We start from the raw sequence: 13,197 nt of genomic DNA, 5'->3' as shown, positions 1-13,197 counted from the left end.
GAAAGATATACCACTCATCCTGGGACTGGAAGAATCAGTATTTTAAAATGATCATACTACCCATAGCAATCTACAGATTCAAAGCAATCCCTATCAAGTTACCAATGACATTTTTCACAGAACTGGAACAAAAATTTTTTAATTTGCATAGAAACACAAAAGACCCCCAGTAGCCAAAACAATTCTGAGAAAGATTAGAGCTGGGAGAATCAAGCTCCCTGACTTCAAACAATACTACAAATCTACGGTAATCAAAACAGTAAGATCCTGAAACAAAAACAGACACTAGATCAATGGAACAGAATAGAAAGCTCAGAAATAGGTGGGACTATAAACTAATACAGCCACTATGGAAAACAGTATGATTTTAGTTTCTTAAAACTAAAAATAGAACTACTATATGACCCAGCAATCCCACTACTGAGCCTATACCCAGCCTAAAACCATAATTTAAAAAGATACTTGCACTGCAATGTTCACAGCAGCACTATTTACAATAGCCAGGACATGGAACCTACCTAAATGTCCATCAACAGAGGAACAGATAATGAAGGTGTGGTACGTATATACACGGCAACATTGTGTATATGCATGTTAGTCACTCAGTAGTGTCCAACTCTTTGTGACCCCATGGACTATACAGCCTGCCATGCTCCTCTGACCATGGAATTTTCCAGACAAGAACACTGGAGTGAGTAGCCATTCTCTTCTCCAGGGGATCTTCCTGACCCAGGGATCAAACCCAGGTATCCTGCATTCAGGCAGATTCTTCACCATCTGAGCCACCAGGGAAGCCCAAAGGAATATTACTCAACCATAAAAAGGAACAAAATTGTATCATCTGTAGAGATGTGGATGGATCTAGAGAGTGTCATATAGAGTGAAATAAGTCAGAAAGAGAAAAACAAATATTGTATATTAATACAGATAGGTGGAATAAAAAAAAAAAGGTCAGATGATACGATGTACAAAGTTGAAACAGAGACACAGACGTAAAGAACAAATGTATGGATACCAAGGGGGAAAGGGAGCAGGAGGAACTGGATACTGGGATTGACACATACACACTATTGATACTGTGTATATAATAGATAACTAATGAGAAATACTGTATAGTACAGGGAACTCTACTTAATGCAGCTTTGTGACCTGAATAGAAAGGAAGTCCAAAAGGGAGGGTACATACATATAAGTATGGCTGATTCATTTTGCTATACAATAGAAATGAACATGGGCTTCCCTGGTGGCTTAGATGGTAAAGAATCTGCCTGCAATGCAGGAGACCAGGGCTGGACCTCTGGGTCAGGAAGATCCCCTGGAGTAGGAAATGGCAACCCACTCCAGTATTCTTGCCTGGAGAATTCCATGGACAGAGGAGCCTGGCAAGCTACAGACCATGGGGTTGCAAAGAGTCGGACACGACTGGGCAACTAACACTTTCACTTTTCAGAAACTAACACAACATCGTAAAGCAACTATATTCCAATTAAAATTAATTAAAAAAAAGAAAGCTCAGAAATAAACCCATACATTTACAGTCAATTAACCTATGACAAAGAAGGCAAGAACACACAATGCAGAAAAGATTCTGTCTTCAATAAGTCGCGTTGGGAGAACTAGACAGCTACGTGTAAAAGAATTCAATTAGAACATTCTCTAACACTATATACAAAAATAAACTCAAGGTATATTAAAGACCCAAATGTAAGACCAGATATTATAAAACCCCTAGAGGAAATCATAGGCAGAACACTCTGACATAAAGTGCTGTAGTATTTTTTTTGCATCCATTGCCTACAGTAATAAAAACAAAAGCAAAAATAAATGAATGGGACCTAATTAAACTTAGCTTTTGCACAGCAAAGGAAACCATAAACAAAACAAAAATCTATGGAATGGGAGAAAATATTTGCAAATTATGTGACAGATGAGGGATTAATTTCCAAAAACACAAACAGCTTATACAGCTTGATATTTTAAAAAAAACCCTAAAACAAAAACAACCCAACAGAAAAATGACCAGAAGACCTAAATAAACATTTACCCAAAGAAGACATACAGATGGTTATCAGGCACATGAAATGATACTTCACATCACCAATTATTAGAGAAATGCAAATTAAAATGAGGTATCACCTCACACTGGTCAGAATGGCCATCATCGTGAAGTGTACAAATAATAAGTGCTAGAGAGGGTACAGAGAAAAAAAAACATTCTTACACGTTGGTGGGAATGTAAACCAGTGTAGCCACTATGGAGAACAGTATAGAGGTTCCTTTACAAACTAAAAATAGAGTTACCATAGTATTCATCAATCTCATTCCTCAGTGTAAATCCAGAAAAGATGAAAACTCTCATTCAAAAAGATACATGCACCCTGTGTTCACAGCACCATGATTTCCAATAGCCAATAGCTGGAAGCAACCTAGATGTCCATCAATAGATGAATGGATAAAGAAGATGCGATATATATGTGGATTATTATCCAGCCATAAAAAAGAATGAAATAACATCATTTACAGCAACATAGATGGACATACAGATTATCATACTTCATGAAGTCAAAGACAAACATTATATCACTTACATGTGGAATCTAAAGATGATACAAATGAACTTGCATACAAAACAGAAATAGACTCACAGATACAGAAAACAAGTTTATGGTTTACCAAAGGGGAGAAAGGGGGAGGGATAAATTAGGAATTTGGGATTAGCAGATACACACAACTATATATAAAATAGATTAAAAAATAAGGATTTACTGCATGGCACAGGGAACTGTATTCAATATCTTGTAATAACCAATAAAGTGATAGCATCAGCAACTCGATGGACATGAGTTTGAGCAAGCTCCAAGAGTTGGTGATGGACAGGAAAGCCTGGTGTGCTGCAGTCCATGGGGTCACAAAGAGTTGGACACGACTGAGTGACTGAACTGACTGACTGAATAACCTATAATGGACAAGAATATGAAAAAATTAATATGTGTATATATATATCTGAATCACTTTACTGTACACCTGAAACATTACAAATCAAGTAGACCTCAATAAAAATAATATGACAGATTCAATTTCTCTGCATCCAAATAAAATAAAAATTGGTGATCTGAATATAATAAACTAAAACTGCTTTGAAAAGAAAACATTTTCTTAAGAGTTAATACTTATCTGTGCAAGTTGGATGATTCCTCAAACATATTTTCAGTAGTCACTTTTATAAAAAATCACTACTCCTGTATTTTTGCCACTATCACTTTTATTCAAGAAGTACAAATACATCTTTCCACATTCTTCTCATTTTATTTGATGTTTCAGAAGTATGCACTTCCTCCTGTTATGCATGTGTTATGTAGTTTATTTGTAATAAACCTTTCTTATTGCATGCAAAGACATGCAAAATAAAGAAAATGGCAATATTTGCACTTTGCCCGTTTGGTTTGGAAAGTTTCCTCGCCATATCAGTTTTCATACTTATTATTCTTCAAACATAATGGGTGCATATTCTTGGATTTTTCTCTGGATTCTCCAGAGATCTAATAGTACATTTAGAACACTTTTCACCACAAACATGTGCATCTGTACCATGTATGCTACAGTAATAGATTTTCATCAGTGATACAAGATCATATTTATAATTTGATTTTGGAGTTCTTAAAAAACTCTCCATGGAACCCTTGGTTCCAGAAAACACTATGAAAACCATAGTAATAGGAAATGGATAGTCATTAAAGGTGAGAGACACTAACAGATCTGCATTTTATAATAACATCTCTGGTCATAAAATGGAGATGCTTAAAGAGGGAATAGATTATTAGAACCTGAGAGATCTATTAGAAGCTTACTCTAAGTCACAATGGAGGGCTGAACTTCAAATTAAGAATTAGAAAAGATGTGATATTTGAAAAGTAAAATTTTAAAAATTAGACAATTATCAGTTATCAGAATTGAGAAATAAGAGATCATTGATAGCTTCCTGCTTTGGAGTTCACCATAATTAAGTGTGGTAAAGACAGAACAGGATGTTGAAGACAGGGGAACATGTTTTTGTTGTTTCACAGTGAAGCAAATCAAGAATCAGATTGATTTAAAATACTACGCAGCTGAGGTACTAAATCTTCAGTGGACAGCTAAATACAGATCTAGAATTCAAGAGAAAGACTAGGGCTGCCTTTGAATTTGATAACCAATTTGATAAAGCCATGGGAGTGATAGGCAAGGAGAAAGTGCAGACTGAGTTGAGAAGATGGTTAAGGGCCAATTCTGAAGACCGTGGACCATTATGGAGAGTGTAGGGAAAGAGCTACTGAAAAGTTAAGTTACTCTAAGTCAAGCAGGCAAGAGTTAACATTATAGAAGTATGCAAACTAGAAATGTGGAAGTAAGGAGAAAGCCAGTGCTAAGCCTCTGAGAAATGCATTTTTTTCTCAATCCTTTTTTTCCTCTTCTAAATCTCTGTGCACCTTTACCCTCTGCTATCTCTTACTCAAAAAAGAAAAAAAAGAAATTAAAGCCTTAGTGAATGATTTTACTCCTGCTTCAAAAAGAAGCTTGGTGCCATCCGGTATGACCTATTTATTACACACTCTTTACCTTCACAAACCATTTTTCCATATAAATCCTTCTATGTTTCTTTTCTTTTTCCACTCCTAAGGCAACTCTGAGTCCTCTTACTTCTTTTCTACTCCTCACTTTATTCTGTGTTCTCATGATAGATCTTCTTCCCACTTCAACAAATACAGTCTCCTCAAGGCTTCTTTATTTTTCTGGGCTCCAAAATCACTGCAGATGGTGACTGCAGCCATGAAATTAAAAGACGCTTACTCCTTGGAAGGAAAGTTATGACCAACCTAGACAGCATATTAAAAAGCAGAGACATTACTTTGCCAACAAATGTCTGTCTAGTCAAGGCTATGGTTTTTCCAGTGGTCATGTATGGATGTGAGAGTTGGACTATAAAGAAAGCTGAACGCCGAAGAATTGATGCTTTTGAACTGTGGTGTTGGAGAAGACTCTTGAGAGTCCCCTTGGACTGCAAGGAGGTCCAATCAGTCCATCCTAAAGGAGATCAGTCCTGGGTGTTCAATGGAAGGACTGGAAGCTGAAATGCCAATACTTTGGCCACCTAATGTGGAGAGCTGGCTCATTTGAATAGACTCTGATGCTGCAAAAGATTGAGGGCAGGAGGAGAAGGGGACAACAGAGGATGAGATGGCTGGATGGCACCACCAACTTGATGGACATGGGTTTGGGTGGACTCCGGGAGTTGGTGATGGACAGGGAGGCCTGGCATGCTGTGGTTCATGGGGTCGCAATGAGTCAGACACGACAACTGAGCGACTGAACTGAACTGAAGGCTTCTTCCTTTAGTTCTTAAAATATGAAAACTTCTTCCCTAACACTGGCTTCTTGGAGGCTGCTGCTCCCAATAACTGCCCTCTTTCCTCCTTTCCCAACCAGTGTTGAAAAAATATTTTTTATACCTACTGCACCTCATTCTTCTCCTCCCATTCTCTTCTGAATCTCCATAGTCTGACTTTTTCCTCCACCCCAGTATTAAATTCCTTGGTCAAAGGTTAGCAATGACTTTCTTCCAGCCAACTCTTTTGTCCTTTTCTTAGATCAGCCTAATCAATTGCCTGCCTCATCTGACATTGCTGATTGGTCAGCCTGTCTTCAAAGCCACTGGGGTGTCCATGGTCTCGACCTGCCTCTGTGCCAGGTCTCTCCTCTAGCAGTGTTTCTTCCTCCTCCTAACTCAAATTGTGGGTATTCCCTGAGTTGCAAACCTTGTTGTTATTTCCTCACTGTACATGCAATGTTCCTTCAGACCATTCATCTATTCTGCTAGTTTCCACTGCCATTTCTATTCCAGTGGCTCTCAAGCCCGTATCTCCTGTCTTGACAGAAAGATTACGTTGGTACTCCCATCTCTCTCGAGCCATCTGTGAATTAAAAGTGAAGACAGTAGGCTGAAGACAGAGGATGCAGCTGATCGAGGGCAATACTTTGAGAATCACTAGCTTAGAACAATGATTCTCAAAACTTGGCTTCACTTTAGAATCACTAGGATAGCTTTTTAAAAACTCTGAATGCCCAATTCTTTCGACTGAAGCGACTTAGCAGAGAGTCGGACACGACTGAAGCGACTTAGCAGCAGCAGCCCAATTCTTTCAACCATCACTCACGTGTTTTCCAGAGTCCAACCCACCTGAGTTAATAATACTTGTCAACCTCTGATTTGAAGTATCCTTCTCAAAACTGAGGACCCAAAAATAAGTATGACCCTCCAGAGGTTCACCCAGTGTAAGCAGGATACAGGAAGGCTGCTCCTTGCTGGTGTTACGGCACCACTCAGTACCTGTCAGCAAGCAGAGGATCACCTCTGTTAACCAGGTCCCTGTTTCCCTTACACCACAAATGATGCCCAAGAACCAAACAGAAGAAAGGAAAGAGTTAGCCGCTCAGTCCTGTCCAACTCTTTTTGACCCTATGGACTGTAGGCCACCAGGCTCCTATGTCCATGGAATTCTCCAGGCAGGAATACTGGAATGGGTAGCCATTCCCTTCTCCAGGGGATCTTCCTGACCCAGGGATCAAACCCAGGTCTCCTGTATTGCAGGCAGATTCTTTAACCACCAAACCTACGTTGTATCATATAATTCTACTTTTCTTGATTCACACACACACACATATACACACACAAAAAAACAGAGAGAGAAGTATCATAGATTTTAAAACCAAGGTGTATGTAACATGGCAAAAGCAGAGTCAGAGAGAGGTTATTCCAACAGTGATGTTGTGGGTTAAGATGGAAGATCAGATCATCTTCAAAGCAGTTCTATTAATGCTTGTATGACCTGCTATAGACTAGACTAGTACATAGGTCTTTGGAGAGCAAGTGTAAAGATATAAAAGTGATGTTTCATGAATTTTATCTGGGATATTTTGAATAATAATATCACTGCTATAGCAAGTACAGCAAAGGTAACAGGGAAGACATTAATTTGTTTAAGTAAACAAAACTTATTTAGTGCTGTCAGTATGCCAGTATCGAGTGACAGTATCTAATGCTCTCACATACATATATTTATAGAATATGTGGGGCTCCTAGGTGATGCAATGGTAAAGAATTCACCTGCCAATGCAGGAGACGCAAGAAACAAGAGTTCAATCTCTGGGTCAGGAAGATCCCCTGGAAAAGGAAATGGCAACCCTCTCCAGTATTCTTGCCTGGAAAATACTATGGACAGAGGAGCCTAACATTGAGAGAGAAAAAGCTGCGAACACTGTCAAGTCATTCTACACAATAAAACTGTAGTTCAGTTTACGCTGTGACATTCAATAAAACAAATTCTATGGACTTAGGACATCAAGGCGAAATAGTGAGAAGTCATGTTTCTTGTCTGTTTGGGTGTGTTTTTTCACTTTTAAACAAGATCTTATAGAGGGATGGGAGTGGAATAAGAGAGTAAATCAGTTCAATCTTTCATAGCATATTTACATCACCAAAAATAATAATAATAACTTTAATTGTACGGGAATAGAAAAAATGTTTGAATATCCATCTTTGACAAGATTCAGGACTTTGATGTGAGGAAAAAAAATAGACATTTAAGTTTAGATTTGGTGGTGGAATTTAAACCTCATGGCCATCAACATATCATAACGAATGTGACACTTGCATAATAGCACTTGTTTGAGCACTTTTAGAAAGAGCAGGGGGAGTCTTTGCAGTGCAGTAAAGGAGTTTAAATTTTTAAGGATGTTATCTTTTCAATGAGAAACAACACCTACTCAAAATAAGTTGGAGATTCATGTTCAGAATCTATGTTGTCAGTCTGATGTTCAGGAATGGTTACAGAAGGAAAGAGAATCTCAAGGTCACTGGGAATGATCGTTAGAGTATTCTTATAGGGCTTATCTGTGCTCACATGCCTAGTTTTTTTCCAAGTGCAAAGAATGGCCACTTGCTTGAGACAGGCCCAGTGCCATCCTTTATTCAAGTTCCTTTATACTCCTCTTTTTAAAGAAGCTGTCAAGTTCTTTTTTTGCAGCTGACAGAAAAGGCCAAATCTGTGGTACAGGAAAGGAGGCGCAAAAAGAAACTTTTTTGTGTTGATGTTTTACTAAGTGAGCTAAGGAGAATTTTAGAATCATGTAATTTACTCTGGAGGCATTTACTGTACATAGCTATAGTGATGGTAATTTCTTTCATTGTTGAAGTGAAAAGATAACCATCAATCAGTTGTCAATTGGTCAATTGCAGAAGTGATGAAAAGAAACTGGTAGGAACAATCACTTCTGTGGCTACCTAGACCATTTGCAGGCTTAAGAAAAGTATGGGAACTGGATTGCATCTTAAAAAGGGATTGGACCAGATTTCTAAAAGGTTAATAGGCATAACTTCCTCGCATAGAATGGCTTTGCAGTTAAACATGATCAGGAAATGCATTTAAAAACAATGAACAATTTAAATGACATGGGGTCAAAAAAGTTTAAAAAAATGTATTAAACTAGATATCAGGAAAGTAAGCCCCCAAATTTTGGAGTTCAGTGTGTTCTTAATGGAGGAAATAAATATAGTATATTAATAATCCAACACAAGTATTTTAATACAAATTAATGAAAATTATTTTGTACTCAGCCCTTAGCATCAATATGGGTTCTTTGAAATGAACTTTCCAGGTATTTATCATAAGAAATTGAAAGTCCAAGTTAATTTTAAACACTGTTATTAAGCAAATTTCTACAAATATTTTAATGTTTTAAACCTATGGAAGCTCATATAAAGGTTAAGATAGATTTAAAAATCATTAACTTGCATAAAAGGCAAATGGCACTTGGGATTTAGTGTTACAAGCAAGACTTCATTTTAATTTATCCTATTTACCTAAGAATAGCAATGTTACTGATTTATTCTGAAAGAGCTTCCCCCACACACAGTGATTTTTTTTTTTTACTGTGGTAGGTAATAAAAAGGATTACAGGCCCCCAGAAGGATGAGATATCATCAGTTTGTAATCCAGCCCATGGTTTCCTAGATACCGTATTGTCTATTCTGTTCCGCTATGTGAAAAATGTTGAATATCAACAATGGGTTTCAGTGCTGTATTGTTGAGTTTTGTATGAACTAATCTAGCTTCACTAAGGAAAAAAAAAAAAAGAAAGAAAGAAAAGAAAGAAAGAAGAAAAAAAGAGGAAAAAAAAAGAACCACAGCTTTGGACAAAAGTCTATAGCCAGTGCATTTGAAACTCCCCTTGCACAAGGGCTGACTGTAGCTGGGGAAAGACAGTTTACTCATTTGCTCTCTCCTTTCATACAGTTAGCTGGCCCTCTTCTCAGGTGTAGATCACCTATTATCATTTCACCTGTTTTGATTCTCTGATGAGGCAAGTCCCAGGACTTATCAGCAGGGATAGGCCTCATTGCCAAGACAGCTCTGTTCAGTATTTGGAAGGTAAGCCATTTGCGCAACTTCTCTGCTGTAGTGTGCTGGCCTAGCTCTAGAACTTTTGCAGCATATCACTTATTTTTAACTTTCACTTTTTTCTTCTCTTTTCTTCTTTTGGAGAAAGAAAGCCTGACAGGTTTCTCCGGGAAAGTGACCATCCATGGAATGAATGAAATGTTCCCTTTCTATTCCTGTAAGTAATTGACTTGTAACTAAAAATTGAACTGGCTGCTATGTCAACTGCAATGTGAGCTGCTGCTGGCACAGGTGTTGCTTACTCTTTAGCCTGGAAAGAAAGGGGGCTTAACCTGTGATTAAATTTCAAGTCAATTGACCTCAACAAGATAGTACATAATTCTCACTTGCCTACTGAATGGCCTGAGTCTCATTTTGACCCTGATTCTGGCACCTGCTTTTTTAATGTTTGGTGTAGCTAAAGCTAGAGGTTGCTCTTTTGGTTACAAATAAAGTGGGAGGAGAACAGTTCTAAGCAAATAACAAATGATGGTCAGCCGATTAAGTCTTTAATCCAGTGCTCAATGTGTTCTATTTCTTTAATGAATTAACTGCAAGTCATGTAAATTATTATTCAAACTTTTGTTTTAAAAAGTATGGGTTCATGTATTTTACTTTATTACTAAACCATTTTATTACTAAAGACATACAGTAAATCCAAATCAGAGAATTACAAACAAGCAAAAGAGGTGAGAATTATGATGCTTTCAAATCCTTAAGTTTGATTACGTAACCTATCACAGGCTCTCTAAATAAGACTTGCACTTTAATGATTTTTTTAGCCCTAGGAATTAAATAGCAGCATTGTTTTTCCTAGAATTACCACAGTTATCCAAGTAGGAGAGGAGCGAGTTTCTGTAAATAAACAAAAGACTGTTGAACTTTAGCAAAATGACCCTATTTGAGTTCTTGGAGAAAAACCTCTATTTCCAAAAAGCAAAATAAAAATTAATGACATCTAAAATTACCATTTACACATGAAGCTATTCTCTATTTTTTGCAAAATGGTTGCACGCTAAGAACTGGTCTGTAAGAGGAGAACAGCCTGGACTGTTGTTTTTTCTTCCTCATTTCCTTTTTAACCTGAGAATTAGAAGAAAGTGCTGATGATGCTTGCTTAACCCTGCTTTTAGTGCCAGGCTGTGACCAGCTCTCTGTGAAACCATTTCTGACCCTCTGCTTGCAGTGTTGAGCCTGAATTTTTCCCCTTCCTTGCCCATCACTGTCAGTCAATTATAGGATTGAACTGAACCAGAAAATCTGGTACAGTCTGGTAATTAGTACAAAGGGTTTCCAGTCTAGTGTAAAGATGGGGATGCAAGAGCCCCAGCAGTCACAGAAATCGTTTTGATTGGCCGTGGACATTGCCTTTTAGTGCTGCTCGGTGACTTCCTAAAGATACTGCCTCCTACCCTACAGGTCTTCTCCTTTAAGTACATTATGGACCTTTTTTAAAGTCGAGTGTCTGTGTATGTGTGTGTGTTTCTTTTTTTAGATCCAACTTCTCCCATTTTTAGTCTGTCATTTTTGCCTATCAAACAGACACATTTTGACTTGCCCAACAAAGAACCAAGTTATCAACACTCACAGAAACTGACATTTTTAATTCAGGCTTCATTATGTCTTTGAATTATGACAGTGAAGTACAAAGACATTTTAAGAGTTTTTTCATTATTTTTTTTAAATCCAGCATTGGGATGTTTATCTTTCTTTAGTATTCATATTTCCTTTTCTACTTTTATTCTCAGTAATATATAATTAGCATTATCAAAACCATCAGCTATTATCCTTTATGACTTTTGACCTTTATTTTTTTAATATGTGTCAAGCTAGAGCACTCTCTAAAATAAGTAAAAACACTTTCAGAGATTTTAATGAAATATTTTAGGGTTATAAAAACAATGAAATAATTTAAAACATGAATCTCTTTTAAATATCAATGTTACATGATAAATAACATTATATGATAAAATTATAGTGACACAATAAATTTCAGAAAAAAATTATTTTGTAAAACAAACTTGTATTTGATGGTAAGTAAAATTTTATAATCTATATTTCATCACATCTTTAAACTACTACCATGGAGTTCTTGGCTTAATATCAATGCTATGTTTAGGTAAATCATATATTTTTTTGCAGAAGCAAACATCCTCTTTGATTATAAATGAGAAAAACTCATTAGTCACATATTAAATGCAGCAAAAGTGTTTGGCAGCTTGTCAGTGTAAACAAATGCCTGCCTTCAAAAGATAGATATATGTATATGTAAGGGCAAATTTAATGTCTGACACCTTGTTGCAAAAGCAACAGTCCCTAATATAACAGAAGCAAAAGAAAAAAACAAGGTTTTTCATTTCCAAGAATGCTATCCTTAGCACAATCTGCATCAAGATTTTATTCATGATGCATGTGTGCTGTGAATCTTCTAAAGGCCCATTTACTTACCCACATCTTAATGTAGTTTTAAATATCTGTTTTATCCTACATACAATCTTAACAAAAGTAGTTATGTGACCATGTCTGGTACTGATTTTTACATGTCTGGCTTTGCTATTAAATTTCAAGAAGGTTAATATTGCTTTTGTAACCCCTGTCACAAGTAACGTATTTTCCCAGTAAACATGTCATAATTTTAAAGGCTGTTCAAGAAGCAGTACTTCTGTTGAAATAGTTTTGCATTCATTTTTCTATTTTTTTAACCATAATATAGTGTATGCTTTGAAAAGAATACGCATATTTATGTAATTAACACTTTTTGTTTTTAGTAAAACCTTGCTCATTAAAAATAAGAGAGTCTTAGAAACCATACAAATGGGCAACTTCTCAGTGACAATATTTGCATTCAAATTTAATCCACCATCATGTTGGTATCTTGAAATGTATCCATAAAATGACTGAGGGAAGGATACATTCTGGTAATATTTTTCTTATTTTTTAATCTAAAATATATGTTGAAATTCAAAAGGTGCTTGCCACATGTGGTATGGCAGTATTCTACATTCTGTAATAGCTAAATGCTGTGTGAGTCTGTATAACATTACAGGGGTTCACAGGCTTTAATATGGACACAAATATTCTTTTCTGCTTCAGTCTTACTTCAAGTGGTAGGAAAAAGGCTTGGGTAAAACTAAAGATTATCTAACATCATGATTTTCAAACTATGTTCCCTTGAGCTCTCGGGCTCTCTGGGGATACTTAGGGCCATGGAGGAAGGGAGGCCAAGTAGCCTCTTACCTCTTGCCTTTATCTGCTGTGACTGTTAGAGTTCCATGTAAGATGGGATAACCATGCTGGAAGGAAGAAGTAAATATCTTATGGATAAAGAAACGTTATCCATAAGATAACCAGGGTTTACTTAATGTACCACTCCGAGTCAGTAACAATATCAATTTTTTGGCGCAATTTCTTGTGCCTTAGTCTTAAACTCACTCTACTAAACCACAATAAACTTTCCCTACACATCTACAGATCTTTTTGCATAGTCATCCTAAACAATATTACTAAAAACACACACTAAGAGATCCATAAGTCAATGTTCAAAACCAAGATACTTACTGAGAATACAGCATCCAGATATGTAATACAACTGAGTAAAGGTTGTAGCCCCAAATCATGCCCTTTATTTGGCAATAACATTAAATTTTTGGTTCATTATTATAGCCCTTAGGTAAAATACTGATTCATCTATTTTTAGTAAAGTAATATTTGGGGAGTATTTTTA

The 13,197-nt window shown here is 36.6% G+C and overlaps 2 long non-coding RNA genes across 4 annotated transcripts in view; one reads left to right on the top strand and one right to left on the bottom strand.

The window, feature by feature from the left end:
* The window catches only part of LOC133246582 (uncharacterized), a 185,192-nt gene that overhangs the window by 85,821 nt on the left and 86,174 nt on the right, over positions 1–13,197 (bottom strand). The gene's annotated exons all lie outside the window — the stretch shown is intronic.
* The window catches only part of LOC133246574 (uncharacterized), a 56,374-nt gene continuing 50,644 nt past the window's right edge, over positions 7,468–13,197 (top strand). For both annotated transcript variants that reach the window (XR_009736079.1, XR_009736078.1), the window contains exons 1-2: positions 7,468–9,464; positions 9,583–9,651. This is a non-coding gene — a long non-coding RNA (uncharacterized LOC133246574). The remainder of the gene's footprint in view (positions 9,465–9,582; positions 9,652–13,197) is intronic.

The sequence above is a fragment of the Bos javanicus genome, chromosome 1 (assembly GCF_032452875.1).
Source record: "Bos javanicus breed banteng chromosome 1, ARS-OSU_banteng_1.0, whole genome shotgun sequence".
In the NCBI taxonomy this organism is placed as follows: domain Eukaryota; kingdom Metazoa; phylum Chordata; class Mammalia; order Artiodactyla; family Bovidae; genus Bos; species Bos javanicus.
This window is presented reverse-complemented; position numbering and strand designations above follow the sequence as displayed.